At 41.4% G+C, this 19,361-nt stretch overlaps 2 long non-coding RNA genes across 2 annotated transcripts; one reads left to right on the top strand and one right to left on the bottom strand.

Moving 5' to 3' along the window:
- The first annotated feature begins 8,405 nt into the window (after positions 1-8,405).
- LOC129601555 (uncharacterized) lies at positions 8,406-8,885 on the top strand. Its single transcript, XR_008692245.1, has 3 exons — positions 8,406-8,497; positions 8,568-8,654; positions 8,825-8,885. It is a non-coding gene; the product is annotated as an uncharacterized LOC129601555 (long non-coding RNA).
- Positions 8,886-14,539: 5,654 nt separating this feature from the next.
- Positions 14,540-19,000, bottom strand: LOC129601554 (uncharacterized). The gene is made up of 3 exons (XR_008692244.1): positions 18,615-19,000; positions 15,110-15,631; positions 14,540-15,028 (listed from the first exon to the last, which is right to left on the bottom strand). It is a non-coding gene; the product is annotated as an uncharacterized LOC129601554 (long non-coding RNA).
- Between the last annotated feature and the right edge of the window lie 361 nt (positions 19,001-19,361).

The following is a 19,361-nucleotide window of genomic DNA, read 5'->3' as shown; positions in this document are numbered from 1 at the left end:
ATGAAAATGCTGCATATGAAGAAACCTTCTGGGCGTAATATAAGAATTCCTCATATATCCTTCTGGGTGTAATATAAGAATTCCTCATATATGTCTCGTATATTTTGCTTGGAAGTCACCAGCCAAATTTTTATGGTTCACGTAATTTACGGAAGTTGTGCCTGATCATTTTGGACATAAAGCCTCTAGCGGTCCTATAATCAATAATCTGGTGCCGTTGCGCCATGCTCCAACGGTTTAAGAGATCATAGGCTTCTTCAACTTGGGCATAACTGTGAAAAGTGAATTGATTAGCATCACTATTAATTATAACGTGTGATGGCTGCGTTACCGGCAATAATGGTATTCGCGCAATAATTCCTAAACTGTTGGATGTGTTGACGTCAACTCTACATAACTGAGTATTGACGTAGCAAGCCGTCGGCACCCTCCACTCCGCGCGCTGAGCGAACCGGCGAGGTCCTGCCTTCCTCCGGAACTACCCGGACCGTTGGTTGAACTCGGCAGTCCGCTGAATTTGGCAAGTTTTTAGCGTATATTATTTGTTTCATAATAATAATAATACTTACAATAAAAACTACCACTGGTGGTAAATGCGCGTGCATCAACATGGCTAGTAAAGTGCTTCTAATGTCTAGTGCCATGTCTAACCGCTGCATTGACAGTGCTGCAGCCATGCAATCTTAAACACCGACTTTAAAAAACGATAAGTACTTTTATTCCAGCTCACAGAAAATAACGTTCTTCACTTACGAGGCGGCGCCATTCACATATGTCCAGAACCAGTATCCCTTGGTTAAGCCGGAAATCGACATGTTTAACTGTAACTGGCGAGTACACTGTGCGATGTCGCGTAACAGCCGGCTTCCCTATCTGGGAATAGAACATCCAGATTGTATGCTTTGCTGCTCCTGGATGCAAATGTGGGGGCTGTTACACTCCTAGCAGACTGGATTTAGATAGCGTAAATTTATACTTGCGCGCGTTTCTTTGCAGTAACGAGAATTTGTTCCCTTTCTTGGTGTACTACAATCAAAACTGCTGTGAAGTGATCAAGAAATACTGATAAAAGTCATTTTTACCTTGAACTTTACTCAAACAATATTCCCACAAATCGAAATAGTAACGGCAGATCTGCCTGCCGGAAAGTGGGACCACAAAAAAGCGTATAGCTCTACAAAATCCTCGTTAAGCACACTCGATATTCATTGCGGAAACTGGTGGAATACGCGAAGCAAGATAGCAAAGATTTTAAAGCGATGTCCCGGATTCAAATAGTTCAGATGGACTTCGTCTTCCCTGCGAAACATGATGGGAACGTAATCCGTACCCGAAATTCCGAAAACTGCAGCATACGTCTTCATGGGAACGGCGAAAACGCGTGATCAGATAACAGAGAATGGGATGACCTTGCGGTGGTATAATGTAAGCGTAAACCATTACCAACATAACACGTAGACTACATGTAAGTAATCGCACCATGTTATCAAATTTTTCAGAGAGACTGATTGTGTTTCATTTGGGTGGCTTTCTTCAAGGCTTTCGCTTCCTTTATGCACTCGTCAATTTGGGTTTTAATGGCGTGTGTAAAGTCATTTGGCGTCCGTTGGATCGATTGCTCTTTACAGTAATTGTCTCACAGTGCTATAACAAAATAACATTTCTTTATCTGCAAATATAAATTTTACGTCACGAAACTAATAATAGTACAAAAATAATGCACCTACTTTGAACTTTCGCCAATCTCTCCGGATCAAGTTGCTTTCCAGAGATTGCACAATTGCTGGCCAGGCCGTGGATTTCCCCTCTTGCGGTAGCCACCGAACGAACACATTCTTCGTCCATAAAACACAGGCGCTAGCATATTTTGAGAGCGGAATTTGGTTTATGCTCCGCTCACATTTTTTTCTGTAAATGATAATGGCAGTCATGCTATGAATTATGCTGTATAATATTATACCCATGACAGGATAGTCGATTTGAGCAAAGCAGTTAAGCTTAAGCGTGAGTAGACATTTCGATCCACACGTGTTTTTTTTAACGGACACATCGAATCTCAAGCTTTGGACCTGTTAGTCGACGTGAAAGTGGGAGAGTTAGTAAATGTTTTTAAAATGCCAGTACTATCTTACGGACGGATAACATACACAGATTCGCTTCCGAACCATATTCCTTTGCTAATTTTGACGAACAGCTTGTAACTTCTCAATATGAATAACAGGTATAACTTTGCATTTATACTCTGCATATTAATAATGATATCATCAGCCTCCTTGTTCCTAGAAAATTACGGCGCAGTGGGAATGATTGCATCCATTAATGCCTATGTACAACTTGTGAAAATGTATCAGTTGGAGCCATGTACTCGCTAAAATCATTCAGCGGTCGAACCAATAGAATAGTATTACGTACAATTACTCGGTTTTTATGTTGGTTTTTTTGTATGACTGAATGAAGCACTTCAATAAAGCAGTGGCATTATCTTTTCCGATCTGTGTTTCATGGCAGTATGCTTCCTAGAGAGAATAACATTATAGTTCCGGGTCTCGACCTGGATTCAGCGGCTGGTTGCCATTGGTGAACAGATCATTTTTGCAAGATTCGAAGGCGCTAAATTGTCAACTAAGGAAATTACCACTAGTGAAGGAAACTGTTTCGAATGAAGTTGCAAAGCAACATTCTTCGCGTCCATTATATCAGATATTGAAGCACAAGCTTTTCCAAATTTCAGTACTGAGAATTATACCGTGCGGGAAGCCATACCGGGAGTACGATCAGCAATCATCCGCTTCAAAACATTTGCCTATTTGTGGTTCTGTTTTGACTTGCACTCATCGATGTGACCTTTGGTGCCGTTTGCCTAGAAAGCGGCGGCACATTTTTGAAATACATATTTACAATAGACATCTGACACTGGGAAGAGCATCGATACACGAATCTACGATCCTCATTCAGCACAGTCCCCGCGGTCTGCCCGCGCTCAGGTTTTCGCCTTTTGATATCCAAACTGATTCTGCGCAAGTATTATTGGTAAACGAATGCCGCATACCGCGTCCGCTGGCCTCTTCCGATTTCTCTTCCGGCGACATCATTTTCATAACAGGTGACTTATTTGTCCCGACGACGGATTTTCTCTTTTAGGTCTCTAAGGTGCCGTTCTGAAACTACCACGTGCCGTGCCATCAAAATCCTGATTACGGCGGTCGTGTTAGACAATTTTTAAGAAATCGTTAAATTCCTTCCCGGACAAGCGATGGAAGGCCGGTATGTTTTAACTGTGGCCAAACCACCCACCACTACCAAATTAACTATCGTGAAAATCGTTCAAAGTCTCAGCCGCGCATTCCAGTTATGGCAGGGCAACGTCGGAATGCAAACGTGATGGAGCTCGACGATTATTTCTTTTCCGATCTTTAGGAGACAACAGTAAATGTTCCAGCCACGTATAATGTTGGGTATGGCGCCTGCAAATATACTCAGAAAACCTTTATGACTAACCAGGTTTCTATCCTACCGGAAACCTACCAAGGCTGTTTCGATCTTCAGGACCTTCAATCGTTAACTCTAAATTACTTAAAATGTTGAAAATGCAGTCTGAAGAATGGAAAGGGCTCTTAAAAAGGTTTTTTGGTCATGCTAAGAGCCCTGTCAACGGCACATCATTAGACGTAGGTCTTGCAGGGCGTGCTTTAAAAGTCCACAGCGCCGTTATAGATAATCCAAACTTGAATAAGCTAATATTCTTAGGTAAAGACTTCTTTTATGCTGCTAAAATAATATCTGACCACAGAAAGAATCGACTTTACTTTATGAAGAAAGGTCCATGTCGATCTTGTATAGGTAAAAGTAAAAATATTATTTTCAAAAATGAAACGAAAAATTCTTGTAAGAAATTAAGCCAAGTCGGAAATTCAGCACAACAAAACTGTAAAAAATCTACTAATGGTTGTTTATTTCAAAACGTTTTTAATCTAGAAGGAGGAGATTCGGGCCAGACCGATAATAAAATAAAAACTTCTGGCAAACTTGCTGATGAATTTATTAATCAACCTACAGTCGAGAATATTATCCCCCCACCTTTTCTAAAAATGTTACTGACTATAAAACACTGAATTTCGGCAGCACTACTTCAGACGTCATTGAACCTTCATGCTCTAGTTGGAGTAAAAATTTACTGCAAATTCCTAAAGGTAAAAGTTTCCCGTGGGTGCTCGTCTTTTTATGTTCCGTGGGTGCTCGTTTCCCGTCTTTTTATGTACAGAAGTGCCCGACGACAGCACCGTGCCCTGCTCGTGCACCAATTGTGTGGAATCCTGTCCTCCACCGGTGCGTAAATAAGTGTAGAGTAATTTTACAGGTCTATCACAGCGGCCAAGTGCGGCCTTACATCGTTGGCCAACCTTCCCGGTAAAGCGAAGCTATAAATGCTGTACCTGGTGGTCAACGCTCCGGGTCAGCCTTGGAGGCTCTCCGGAATTGCCGTTCCCTTCGACAATTGCACCATCCAGATAACTTGTTTGAGTCGGCGGACGACTTCCGGCCGATCCAGAACACGCCTCTGGATGCTGGACGTCGGGATCAACCCGATCACCCGTAGTTCGTCCAGCCGAGAAGCGTTGGAGCTGCTGTTTCCCAACATCCACATCGATGTTACCGGGCACCTCATCCAGGAGGATTTCAGCAACAAGAAGGAACCGGAATTATATGTTTTCGATATAGGTAATGATTCTGAAAGCTGTGGTTTCTCGCTAGTACTTATTTCATGCTTTCTAACTTGTTTTGTTTTATCAACAGAATTTGAAGAGGAATCCACCAAGGTTTTGGAAGAAATGGCAAGCGCCGTCCAGGCATTGGAAGGTAAACTTAAAATTCGCAGTGAACTACTGTTTATTTGCTTGTAATTGTTTTTATTCGTGTATCCGGATTGGGAGATGTATCATGTGGCAACTTGTGGTCCGAGGATTCTGCGGAATTGGAAATGTAGTTCGTTAATTGGCTTTCCGCTGCGATTGTTGTTTTTCTAGCGCTGCTGAATAGATTAACGAAAATCACTCAGTTGTGAAGTCGCTTTACATTACATAGTATTAATAGGTGCTCGCACATACAAACACACACAGGTTACAAATTCTCAGTTTATTTTAAATGCTAACATTTAAACGCGCACACATACGATCTTGCTCGTTTCCGCATGGATGTTGTTCGCTGCAGTAATGCGAACAGAGGTGCGGGGCTGCAGCAGAAAGCCGTTCTTAACACAGTTAAGCTCCGGAGACGGATTCAAAATTCCGCCTCAAACAAATAGGCCTGAGATCCGGTTGGCTGCATTTTCTTAACATCCAAAATAGGGATCTTCTTTTCAGGTAGGGCCAGGAATTCCGCGATGGATAGATATTGGCCATCATACTGGCGCCACAGATACACAAGTTCGTTCAGGCGTGCAAAGCTCTCCGCCTAGTAAACCAACACTTCCACATCCTCATTCCGTGCATATCCCCGGCGTTCTTTTTCGTGTATGGTTTTCTCAATCATCTGACGATGCTCAGAATTAATAACGTCCATCGACCCCATCTTTAATATTTTAAATTATCCGGTTTACACAATAAAGACCGAAGGATCACAGATAAAAAATAAAGTCATAAGTTTAGACTTTAAAGCTGACGGCACACGGAAATGCAGATAGCCAAACCGGATTTGATTCAACCGCCCCACGGCAGTCGGAGCAGGCTGTCCTACCATTTGAGCTCATACACGGCGGCTGGCACAGCGACACCACAAGTCTGCATTTAAACCGTTGAAAGAAGCTTTCGTTGGTTCTTCGATTTGTTTCAATTTCCTCGAAAATTCTGATCCCATTACTGATTTTTTTTATTGTATTGATTTTTAATAAAAGTTTCTGTCTCGTACAAGCGGATTTGACGATTCGTAACAAGACTGCCTGTAGGCAGAAACGGTGAGCCAAAGAACAGTATAAAGTAAATACCCATGGATTGCAGTGCGGTACACGGCGAGAACTCGAATATCACTAAAACGTTCAGATTTCAAAACAACGAAAATGTTTATTATCGTTGAAACCAGGTAAAAACCTCAAAAAGCAACTGTATTATTATTACCTAAAACTAAAAAAAATCTGTACAAACAGCAACACCTCAACAACCAATACTAAATTTGCCTTTGCAGGTGCCTGCGGTCCACATTCAAACCACGGCATGCATATCATCCCGATCGTCACGGTCTCCATGGCGATGCTTACGAGCCATCGCATCTGCTGGCGGACCGCAACGGTTTTCAGCTTTGGTTTCAAATTCCAGCTTTTGTGCCATAAATCGGTTGCGCCCATCTGCTTCCATTTGCAGTCGCAACTCGTGGTAATCAGTTTGAAAGTTGGGCGAATAATGATACTCTCCATACGCGTCCTTCATCGTGATTGTAGCGCCTGCGTCACCTTTCTGGCCAGGACTGAATCACTCTGCGGTTAGAATGCTTTCTGGGTTTTCCACAACTTTATCTCAAAGTTTCGGCCGAGCTCATGATCTGCGCCACAACGCGCTCACGGCTGATATCTGCCCGTAAAATGATGGGAAGGCGTATCCCTATCATCAATGTTTAAGGTATGAACGTATCTGTTGTAACGCTCGATTGACATGCTTTAACCAATTTGATACAGCCGTCCATAATAGCGCATATGCGTGGAATGATGAATCGGAACGTATTTTTCTTTTAGATTCATCGCAAAGTCAAAGGCCTTGTGGTCGGATATATCCCTTAAACGCCATGTGCATAACCGTGCGGAGACGAAAGAAAACAACACTGATCTTCATGAGCAAACGGTCCTCCAAAACCAGGCTGATTAACATGCGGGTCTACTGCAGGAAATCGCGGTTGCTACTGTTTATCATTAGACTTGCTTTCTTCTTCCTCTTGCAGGTTGAAGCGCGGATACTTATGCCAATTACCACGCGGATCAGAACTCCAGAGCTTCGGATCCTAACACAGGTGAGAATTAGAGGGCAAAATGTCAGAATAACAACAAAAGAGCCAATTAAATTTGAAGCGAACAGTGTTAAGCCGTAAACGTAGGCGCAAAATCTCTAGAAACTGATGATGCAGGGATTGATTAGACAGGGTTTTGCATTTAAAAGTCAACAACCTGCAAAGTCACAGCTATTATCCAATAGCGATTAATGCGTACGTATCAGATAATTTTTGGGAATTTTGTTCTGATTTCCGAATTTCTGGATTTAAGAACCTTAAAATTTAATAAACTATTTACAATATGTATAACCCCCGATTTTAATTTTAATCGCTCGCTGGGCAACATACAGAACAATTTCTCCCGAATCTTTCCCGCATCGTTCCGCATATACTGCAATAAAATCTACGCTTATTATACAGGTATTTACAGGTCGGTCGCGCTAAGTGTGGACAGTAACAAAAAATTCCCAGCTGCTACCGCTGAACCCCAAAATGCTTTCGTTAAATTTTTATGATAGTTCTTTACGTACAGCAACTTTCTTAGTCATATTTCTGCACTAGAAGCTAATGTGCAGGGACCGGGAGCCGAATTTTATCGTTCAGATTTTTTACAAAAACCGCACTGCTTAGTAAGAAATATTCATGATCAGTCAATAATCTTTTAAAAATTCTGAGTGGTTGAGAACTACTAACTACTGAAGTGGTCTTACAAAGGTACTTTTCTTCCTTCCTTTAAACTGCTAACATCTTATCCTACGCGAACCGCGCTCCAGGCAACCACATTCTTTTGAAGGTGGCTTTTAACATGCAGGTCTATGGGCGATACATCATCTTTCGGAATTTCCAAGAGCACGGATAGCGCAAGATTCTTTTGCTTACCCACAGAGAACACCTTTTGGGTCACTCATTAGTTTTTAAAAAAGTGCTTACAAAAAGATAATCTCCTGAATTTTTTAGAAGGGCAGTTATAAACAAACACCCGAAAAACATCCGCTACCCTCCTTCCTTAAGCTCCAGCCCGCCCCCTACGAACACGTTAGAAGGTTCCGGTTTTATTACGGCTTTGTCCGCAATGAAAAGTTACACAAGAAAATGGCAAAGTTAATGTTAAAACTACTTACAGAAATATATCAAAATTTATTTTGTGCAACTGTCTACACTTGGCGCGACCGACCTGTAAATGCTGAGAGTCCCTTGAAATACAGGTCTACAAGCCGTCGGTGTACTGATCCCACAAGGATTTGGCGGAACTGGAAAGGGATACAACCTTCCAAATTTTCTTACTGGTATCCTGTATTTCACCAAGGTGAGAAACACACTCGCTTACGATCCTGAGCAACGGAATATGGTGATCCATGTATTGTGATTTGGGGATACATCCTCTTCTAACGCTGCTCGTAGTAACTGTGTATCGCTACACGCAGGCTGGCGATCGCCAAAACTCTGTTTGCCTAAAATGTCATCGGTAATGCCACCCTGTGACCAATATTGCTCTAAATGTTTCCCCCAAGCCGGGACCGGCAAGGTTACGTGTTCCTCGAAATTCCGCGGTAACGCATTATCTACTGTTACAGGAGCTCTTACGGTTATTGCAGCTCCCATAAAGCCACAGAGTATTCCGTGGAATCCGGTACTGCCTGGGGTTTTTGTCCATTTTGAATCACCGACTGGGATATATTCAGGTCGTGCCGTATTCGGTTTTCTACAGCGATTCTCTTGTTGTTGCTTACTGGTATATCGCGTTTGCGCTTTTAAACTATATCATCATAGGTAGTATTTTTCTACCGGCTTAATTGTTCTACTGGAACGAGGGCGTATAACCGGCTCTTTTTCCATTTCTTTTTCTAGACAGTCTGCATACTCGGCGTCCAATGGCGATGACGTTAGTCAGCTGAAGGAATTACAGGCGGCGGAGCCGGAATGTCCTCATTTTCGTCCGGGCACTCCTTTTCTACACACGACAATAATGTCGGCGGTTTTTATCCAGTAATATCGCATCAACGTTTCTAAACTCGTAAGGTTTAAGGCGATAACGTGTACAGTTTCGATCTTGACATTTACTTTTCTGTTCTACTTTGCAATATAGCGCACTGGACCGCTTGGTCGTACGACTTCCCACCCGGCCGTCCATTTTGGCACTAGGAAGGCTCCCTGTGTATAACCTGGACGAGTACGTGATCGCCGGGCTTGTATGTCGTGTGCGATACAACCACATCATACCTGATTTAACCTTTTTATTTTGAACGGAATTCTTCCGCATTAACGATTTCTAAAGCCTCGCCGAGACCACATTGCATTTGTTGAGTGTACACGTGAAACTGAATGACGAATTCCTCTTTTTGAATTGGCAGGAACTTTTTCACCGCAGGCGCCTTTTCGCACCGTGCATCATAAAAAACGGAGTCTGCCCAGCCTTTCGACAAGGAGGTTTTCGTTCCTCCTGTGACAGTGGGGCACAGGAAAAATTGGCAAAGGAACGGCAATAACGGTAGTTTTCCAATTCATTAATCTCCTTAATAGTTTTTATGCCTTTTCGTATCCCAAGCAAAGCGTTAATAACTAAGATCGTCCGGATTGTTGATATAGTGTTGGACATCTTGATTGTGCTTGAAGCTAGCGTAACTGGAAATGAAAAGTAACGAAAATAAAAATAAACTTTTTGTTTCTACAACGACAATGGCAATTAGGATTTATAGTAATTGGCGGGAAATAAAATGGCACTGGAGCATGAGCCGTTGGTACAGGGCGAAGTGCAGAAGTAGGTAAAATGGATGAAGAAAATCTGCTCGTATATACCAGTTTCAGAAACGTTTAGGTTGTACATAGACCAGTAAAGTAAACAACGACTAAACAGGTCTTGTTGAAGGGAACTGGTTGTAATGCAAACAAAGAACACGGCTCGTTAAACAATGCGATATTCACGGCTTTAGCAAGTTATAGAAATCTTTTCTGCACGGTGTCGGGATTAAAGTAATCTAATTTGACTGTTAATCGGGAGTCGTCCTCATCATGATACATAATATTGTCACAGAGAGTGCACAGGCGTTGATGGATTCAATTTTTCTTACTCCGTCGTAATTACCCCAGAAAAAAAGGGCCCTGATTTCTAATATTCAGAGCCTGTGGGAAGTTTTCGCAACTATTCCCGGTACGGTTACGACAAATGAAAGGATTTTTCCCGCAATGAAGCGATTAAATCCCTCAAAAAATCGATAAAAATAAACAGAAATCCGAATCTTTTAAATTACTCGAAAATGCTGTTTCAAGGCACCGCCATCCTAAATTATTAATGCCAGTGATGCAGGTGTAGGTGCAGTCTTGATACAGAGTGCAGATGGAAAACAAACAGCAGCTGAATGTATTTCAAGAAGATCGTTGGACACTGAAAGGATGTACGCGACGCCTGAACTAGGTTGTTCGTAGCTTGGGTTTCGTGAAATTCAAACATTTTCAAGACTCCATATAGGAGATTTCGGTGGAATTTTAGCCTGTCGCCGCGCGGAGATATATATCCACAGCAGCAGTGAACAAGACGTTACGCGACATCTGCCATCTTAGACAGTAGCGGAAGAGGGTAATACGCCAAATAAAACGTAAACGTTCGTGGTGCTTTCATGGGAATACAAGTAATACTACTGAACCGGCACCTAGGATGGCGGCTGGCTGGTGACTGACACCTTTGACACCTTCGGCATTCGGCCGCAGCAGCAGCCGGGTTCCGGCACTCCCGCCAGCGATAACAGTATTGTTGTGCTCTGTCTGTTCCCTCAGTTTAACGGTACAGCATTTTAAATAAACCTCTTCAACATAAAAAAGAGTTCTGCAAAAAAGATGGCCAAGCGACCCACAAATAACGTTCAGGTGTGGCTCTCTACGGCTCTTTTTACCTGCTTCGGATGTGCATTGACTTATACACCTTCAATTTTGCATTTAAGCCTTCCTCGATCATACCCTTGCGAACTTTCTACCAAAATAAAGTCACTTTTTTAATCCAGACCCGTAAGTCCAACCGCTTTAGGAAAGTTGGACAGCTTGGTCGCAACAAAGTTCAATGTATCGGCAAGGTATTTCCAGCAGGGTATTTAATGTCGATAATTTGAAATCCCGGCGAATGACCTGAACACCGTTCAAAGAACTTCTAATAAATACGCCAACACAAGATGCTCATCGTATCCATGTAAATTGTGGGCAAAATCGTCCAACCAAAGAGTACCTCACATCCTCCACGTGCGAATTACAGTACACCAAAAAATCCTATCCGGATAAGTGGTAAGAATTTAAACATCATGAGCTTTCGAGTACATATTCTTTCGAGTACATATTCTGTAGAGTTTCGAAGGCATGTTTGTTTTCGCAAAACTGTGCGGCTACGCATGTTGTTGCTTTTGTGTAGCGTGCAAGCCACTGTTCGTCTTAGATTTCTCCTCGGGGATCGCCCAACAAATCCAAGCAGTCTGTAAGGCAATCGTTTGTTGCTCTTGTAGCTCTTTATTGCTGAGACATTCCTTAACGTATTTCAATCATTTACCTTTCAGGTTAAGACTTTCACAGGATATTCCGCGGAGATCGGGACCTGATCAAAGACATTACTGAAGCTCTTTCTTTGCTGTTATATTACTGTAAGATTAGAACTGCTGCTTTTGCGCGGTCGCGCTCGACCGATACTTCTAGTTTAAATAGTTATGATCAAAGCTGATAATGTACGTATTTATTGTTTCAAACCTAAGAATTCATTGTGCATAAAACCGACTTCAAGCACATAATACAACAAAAATATATAAACTATCCGAAAAGCGACACAACAATCCCACTTCAAAAGCTGCCAAATCATGAGCAACCATATACAACTTTAGAAGATAATATAGTGCAGTTAATATATTGTACAGTTATAAACGCTGTACAAATAAAATGTCCATATATTTCTATCAAACAAGAAACCGAAATCACAGCTAAAGATGTCATGTCAAAGGAGTTATAAATATCACATTACATAATATCAGTTAAATATCACATAATTTAAGCTCGATATCAACCTATAATAACTCTTCGATCATGCGCATATATATATGTCCATGGAGTTCCGACTATATGCAGAACCTATGTATGATAATAATATGGTTACCACGCGTATAAAGCTAGGTATTCCGTCTCCGAGGCTTAATGCCCCTTCGCAGGCGGCGGCGGAACGTGGCCCTGGGGATGGTCGACGATGGGATTTTGGTGGACTCCACTAGCAGCATTTACGTTTGCAAATCTGTCAGTTCCATATGCAATACAACAATCGCATCGTCCCGAGGACATAACGTGAGAAACAGAAAATGTCGGCAGCATTTACGCTTGCAAATCTATCAGTTCCATATGCAATATGTTACCCGCCCAGCGGCCTCTGACCATATAACCGGCACACTGTGCCAGCGGTCGTCCAAGGACGTAATAATCGTATATGATATTTTACTGTTACAATTTGTATCTTTGTGTTTGTGCTTGACCGCGTCTTAACGATTGTGTTTTATGGTGTTATTTGGCGGATGTGCTTAAATGTGTTGGCATAAGCGTTTGTTGCGTGTTTTATTGCATTGCTTTGATGTGCCGATTGCATGGTAGACTGCACTTTTGAATATTTGCTGCAGTCGTGTTTTCCATCGAATATAGGCGTTGGCCTTTTCCTGTTACATTGACTAACTTTTCATTCGTTTTCCCTTTCTGTCAGCTTGTTGAGTGTTATTAAAAGTATAACGATAACGTATCGTTGATCGGATCCGTACCGGCACACAGCATAGGTTTTATTCGCTTTACGTACACACGTGCGGCACTAAGGTTTCAAATACAACAATCGCATCGTTCCGAGGACATAACGTGAGAAACAGAAAAGTCGGCTTTGATTCTTTGAACAAAATCGGCCTTTTTGGTGGGGCTTTTGGTGCGGCCACATTTGACTTGATGTTCAGCATTCGAATGTCCGCACTGTTGATGAAAAATGTGGTACGTTCCACAGAAGCTTCGCTTACGGGGAAATTGACTAATGAGGAAACCCACACTTTTTACACCTGTGAAAAGGTGAAGTGGATTAGTTCGCGGTCTCAATCGAGGCACCTGATTGCAGACTTGACGACCGAGATGGCGGCGAACAATCAAATTCCTCTGTTTTTAATAATCGACTGAAAAACGCGACGTTTGTTCGTTGTCATCTCTCAGCGTTGTCTGGCCTTGCTCGACTATTTCCCGAACAGTTTGAAAAGGTGTTGATAGTTGGGCGAAAGATCAGGGAGCTTTACTATTGTTGTGGTCTGATATAATTGCCATGCACGGATAGAAGAACGCAGGAGTAGTATGTCTCGACGTTACGATAACCTTGGAACACATTGCTCTGAAACTGGCAAATGATCTTCCAACCGAGTTTAACTCAGATCTGATGTAAAAGCCAAATGTATAATAAAAAACGAATTGGCACCATAGCACACAAGGGGCTGCTGCTACTCTCTTAGATTTTACCTTGTGCAAAGTACCAGTAGACAACCGGTAGTTGTCGTCCGCTGTGGCTGAACAGCGTCTTGACCGGTTGTGGCAAGTGTGCTTGTCAAACGCTACTTTTGGCTGCAGATTTACGGTTAACGGCCTAGCGTCTACGCAGTCGTATCCCGCTGGTTAAAATGTACTTTGTACTAAGGTTATGTATGTAATGTACTTGCACCTACTTGTATGTTTTTTCACTTAATACTGAAATGTATCTGCATTCTGCAATATTTTGACGATCCGATCATTTTTAATAATACCTGTCCACATTTGCAATATGCCCGGTACGAAAGCATTCGTCGATTCGCGCGCTATATATATCTGACTGCAGCTAATATTGTTATTTGATTTATTCATGTTTCTTGAAAATATGTCAGTGAATTAAGGTCTTGTTAATAACAGCATATGTGTTATTGTATTCTTTATCAAACTGACTACAATCGAACTGCACTGGAAAAGCCAACAATATGGTTTCCTAAATGTTGAAAAAGTTTTTAAGTCCGTATCGCATAGCGGTCCCTCGAGTGCAACCACAGCATACACTACTCTGTGTACGGCAGTAGCGCCGTCATACAGACATAGCAAAATACGGCACTCGTCCTCAATTCGTTGTTAGAGCCGCTAACACAATTTCTAAATTAATCAGTTCCCAGCTTTTAGCCTCCGTCGTCAATTTTAGACGTCTCGATTTCCCAGATTTCTCTCTGTTCCCTGTGTCGCCTGTGCTCAGTGCCCCCTTCCCGTGCTCTCACGTGCTCCGTTTCTCGTATTTGCTTATTTCGTTATCCGTTCTCAGCTCATTTTTAACCTACTGGTGCATCCTTTCAACAGGACCTTTCGACTTCGCAAACAGGACCATTCCGTGGCAAATTTTCCAATCAACTGCTTCTTTTGGGTACATGAACTTTTCTGCTTACGCGACATCTCCGCAGGTCGATTCATTCACAAGGCAAATATCGTCATTAACAAGGCAAATATTTTTTCTGTAGTAATAACAAGGTTCAGAACATTTTTTTCTGGCAAACTTGCTTTTCAGGGTTAGCATCAGGTGAAATATTCTCCAGTACAGACCGGTAATACAACATGAAGCTTCGAAATTCATCGGCCTTCCAACTGGAAATTTCCTTTGAGCCACGCGACAGTTGGCTGATACACTCAGGAGACCTGAATCTGCGCAAAATCCATCAGGTTTTTTTCAAGGAAGAAAAATCAGATGCGAATTAGACGATGAGAAATCTTCATTGCCATATATATTCTATATCTGGCGCCATATGTAGGCGATCGTTGGGATGGTATCACATTGTCATTAGCTTCCTAACCAAGCCCAACAGAATACTATGCATTTATCTGCCAAGGCTGTGTTAATCATATCCATCCAAGGCACTCCGCAAATTCCGGAAACTGTTTCAAACCAAGTTCCCCTGCAGCAACATTCCTGCGGATTGTATAGCACCATGAGGACTTTGCCCGTAAACGTTGCCTCGCCTTTGTGAGCCACGCACGAGAGTGGCCTGGAATAGCCGCCCCCTTTTAGTTCCTTTAGCTATGATCAATGAAGATTAAGCATTAAGGCTCCAAGTTTACCTGGTCTAAATAATGTCATGGTAAGATATGAATACATTACCGATGTAGCAGCTCGCCCCGATGACTCAATATCGCTGTCTGATGATGACGCTGAAGGTGATTCTGGTGATTCGGTATTCTCTCTAGATGTAGTGGGAAGTTGGTCATAGCTTTGTATATGTTCCGCTGTGGTGGGTGTTGCCCTTGTTCGTTGTTCGTGTAACTCTGATCCGGTATTGCGTGAATGTGGTACATAAGGTCGAAATACAGGACGAGTTGGATGTGTTGGAGGAGTCCTGCTTTCTTGAGTATTTTTGAGCATAAGCTTAAAGATGTCTCTTCTTAAGGTGATTGGATTCACTGTGATAACGTCATCAGGTGTGGGGAACAAGATGGGGTAGCAACGGCTTAAGGCCATACACAATTGTCGTTCCGAGAAATAACATTCTCGGCAATTCTTAAGCGAAGAATATTCGTACATTGCGCTCCAGGCAATCAATGGCAATCAATCGCTCCAGCATCGAGATATGGGCTTCCGCTGCACGGAATACTTTAGGTATCCGTGCAGTGAGTGCTGCGATCACTGTGCGCGTAGACATGACAAAAATATTAAATTGAGACTGTTGCGGTTAACCGCAACAATTATATCAGTGTGGTATAACTACTTGATAGTAAAGTTTAGGGCTATTTTAACAAAGAAGGAAGTACGCCCCGCAGCAGTTACATAAGTATTATGAAAGCAGGTATTTAGCTCCGTTTTTTCCACCGACCATTTTTGTAACTATGGAGGTCCGTTTGTGTCGCAGGTGTTTTACAAGATGACGTAATAACAAATAAACAAATAAGTTGTAATAATAAAACTGCAATAATGGACAAGCTATTTTGTATAAAGAGAGAAAATAAAGATTAAGTGATAGAAGAATTAAAAGAGATTTCTAACAATAAAGGTGACGTGTTTGCAATAATACATCAAAACCAAGAATCTAAAATGAACGGTAAATAAAACAGAGAAATGAAAAGTAACAGTTAAATTGCAATAATTTAATAATTTAATTTAAGGCTGGCCAAAAACGTTTTGGCGTAATCCCATCACCAATTAATGTGCACCAGGTAATAAATGTTTGCCGCCATGCGGTCTTTTTCTATGATTGCGCTCTTTGCTTTATACTACAATATATCGCCATGTAAATGGGGTGGCATTTTTTCTCTCCCACTGTTTATCTTTTTTATTTTTTTGTCACATTTGCGAATCTTTTAAAATAAATTAATAAACTATTGGCGCTTTTGTATTTGGCGATATGTGTCGCTTTAGCGATCTTTCTTCTAGTGCGTTTTGCCTGTTATTAAAAAAATAATAATATGGGAAAACATATAAGAAATATTATAACATAAGAAAACGTATAAGAAATAATATATGTGTTTAATATAATAAAATGTCGCAATAATAGACTAAGAACTATTAATAATTGTACTCACTTCTGTTAAGGCCGGCATGCACAATTTTCTGGATGATCGTGAAATACGCAATCAGAGCACCATACGTCATTATCGCATTGGTCTGCTGATAGTAACTCATTCTTACATTCCGGGCATAGTATAGGGCAATTTTGCTCACAGCGATGGTAGTTTTCACATAACGGGCAGAAGTTAACATCACAATCACGGGCTTTGTGCCCGAATCCCTGACAGTTTTAGCAAATCAGGGGACTGGAACATATGGTACTATGGTGACCTATTTCCCCGCAGTTGCTGCATTCTGGTGTTTCATACATATCCCTTGTAAGTATGTTAGTTAGTTGAAAAAGGTATTTGAAAACTTTATGTTGGCAAAACAATTTTGAATTCTGAACACTAAGTGTTAGCCATGCTATCTCGCGGTACTTATACTTAAAATTCTGTTGCTGTAGGGTGTTCTTAGGTGAGTTGCAAGTTTATTTGGCATCTATTTCGATCATGATATTCATATAAAAAAAATTTTATATGTTCATGCTGTTGCTAAAATTTACACAATAGCTAACTGCTGACAGTTTTCTTAAGAGTATTGGCAGCAGTTTATTTGGCATGGTCAATCTGAAGCTGCGGCAGGAAAACCTGTGAGTCACTTCCTCAATGCTTAATACCAGATATAATATCACGATGGAATTATATTGTTGTTGCCAAATGCAATGCTTAAGGAAATTTTTCTTCTGTCATTTTTATGACTAGCAGAGTTTTAAATAAAACTGGTTTCGCGTTCAAAGACAAAAGACAAAAAAGAAAATATTTAATTTTTGAATGGCTGCTTATACCTACTTGTATATACTTATGTTACCAAACTAAAATATTTGACCTTGCCCTTTGTAATACAACTAATGTTAGCTGCAATGCGTTCATTCTTAGAAAAAGGTTGCATTTGTACTTAATAAATTGCACTGTTCTGGTAAATTTTATTCAAAAACTTCAAGAATCGGTACCATTTTTAAAAACCATATTGTAGAAAATTCATAGACGTCTTTAACAATTTAAATCGCATTGTCATTATTTGTGCACTTTTTCAAAATTTTCTACTAGTTTATTTTTGTTTATTTGTTGTGTTTTTGCGGTCTACAACGTACCAGGTGGGAGCACAACTTCCCATCTGTGTTGTAGTGGTGCGACCACGAAATACTTTTATTTTTCCAGGAGCGTCGTACGTACTTTCATACCTTACAAATTAGTAACTTAAACCAAATTTTGATACAGCATGCTTATTTCAATTTGCAAAATAAATTATTTTGGTACCTCGCGCGGAATTAAAATGTAATTAGTGTTCATGCAATTATTCAAAAAAATTTTCTCCTAGCAGAACCATAAATGAGGCCTAAAAACAACCATCGAATGAAACGAACGTTTAGCTGGATTAACATCATAAGAAGTGCAGCGAATCGAAAACAGAAGTCTTGTGCAAAGGTCACTCTTAACTGGTGTATTTGAGGGTATTGGTAAATATATCGAAATATAGCATATAGGGGGAAAAATATGTCTAGCCGAACCAATCCCTTGTACTTCTGATGTAAGCCAGCTGGTGGTTTACGTTGTGGCTGCACAGCGTTTTATGTAAAGCGCTGCTATTAAGGCTGTGCGGCATTGACGGTACATGTGGTATTAACTGCACCAGGCAGGTCCGGGCTATAATACAGTTTTAGCCTGTTTACCTGCAGTTGTACGAGTGCCGCTTACCTGTTATCAGTACCTGCAATCTAAATAGCAGCGCTTTACATAAAACACTGTCAAGTCACAACGTAAACCACCAGCTGGCTTACATCAGAAGTACAAGGGATTGGTTCGGCTAGACACATTTTTCCCCCTATATAGACATGTCTTATAGTACTTATACTTATGAATTATTATTACTTTATCAGTAACCTTTTTGTATTTTTAAGCATTGTGAATATAATAAAAGATGTTAATTGGAAGATGATGTACGGAAATAACTTTATAGAGTGTTTCAACTGGTATAAGATCGGACTTACCACCGACATGACATTTGCGGTATGTAGCATAGAAACTTCGGTGTATACGGCACTTTACGGTCACTCGTTACGCACCGGTATGAACATGGAAACATCGGTGTACACGGTAAGGAAACCGAAGGTCACTAGGTATGGTGCAAACCAATGTGTTGTAGAACACCGGCTTTTCCGGAATGTAGCTTGGAAGCGTCGGTGTATACGGCAATTTAGCCGAAAAGTCACTGGGTATGCTGTGAACCCAGTACATTGTGGAACAGCGAAAGGTCATTGTGGAACCGCGAAAAGGTCACAAAAGATGTACAAGAACTAACTGTTTGAGAGAGACAATATAGAAAAAATATGTGCGGGGCGAGCCGCTAACGATGAAATGTAATGGCGTAAAGGTCACACTGGGCTGTGGTTACATATACCGTAACATCAGGTCCATAGACCGAACCCGATCTGCTACCAATGTAGCAGCTCGCCCCGATGACTCTCCTTTATTTTCACACTGTCGCGTTGGTTTTATACCAACGCGGCTACAGATACACAACATGGACTCTATGGCAGAATGCCATAGGGCACAAACAACTGGAGACAACAAGGAAGCAGCCAGGAGGCTACTTACATAACACATATTGTGACAACAAGGAAGTAGCCGGGAGGCTACTTACATAACACATTTTGTGTGTAGTCGGCATGACAGTGCTGACTACCACACCGAGTAGTATTCTGGCCTTAATTTGCTTAGCTTTGATGCAGTAATCATGATACATGCCGCGGATAAATTCTGCTGCGACTGCAGACAGTAGGAAAACAGAACATTCTCTGGGTGGAACGGGG

The sequence above is a fragment of the Paramacrobiotus metropolitanus genome, unplaced genomic scaffold (assembly GCF_019649055.1).
Source record: "Paramacrobiotus metropolitanus isolate TYO unplaced genomic scaffold, Prichtersi_v1.0 Parri_scaffold0000250, whole genome shotgun sequence".
Taxonomy (NCBI): Eukaryota; Metazoa; Tardigrada; class Eutardigrada; order Parachela; family Macrobiotidae; genus Paramacrobiotus; species Paramacrobiotus metropolitanus.
The sequence above is the reverse complement of the archived record's forward strand: the minus strand, read 5'-3'. Positions and strand labels throughout refer to the sequence as shown.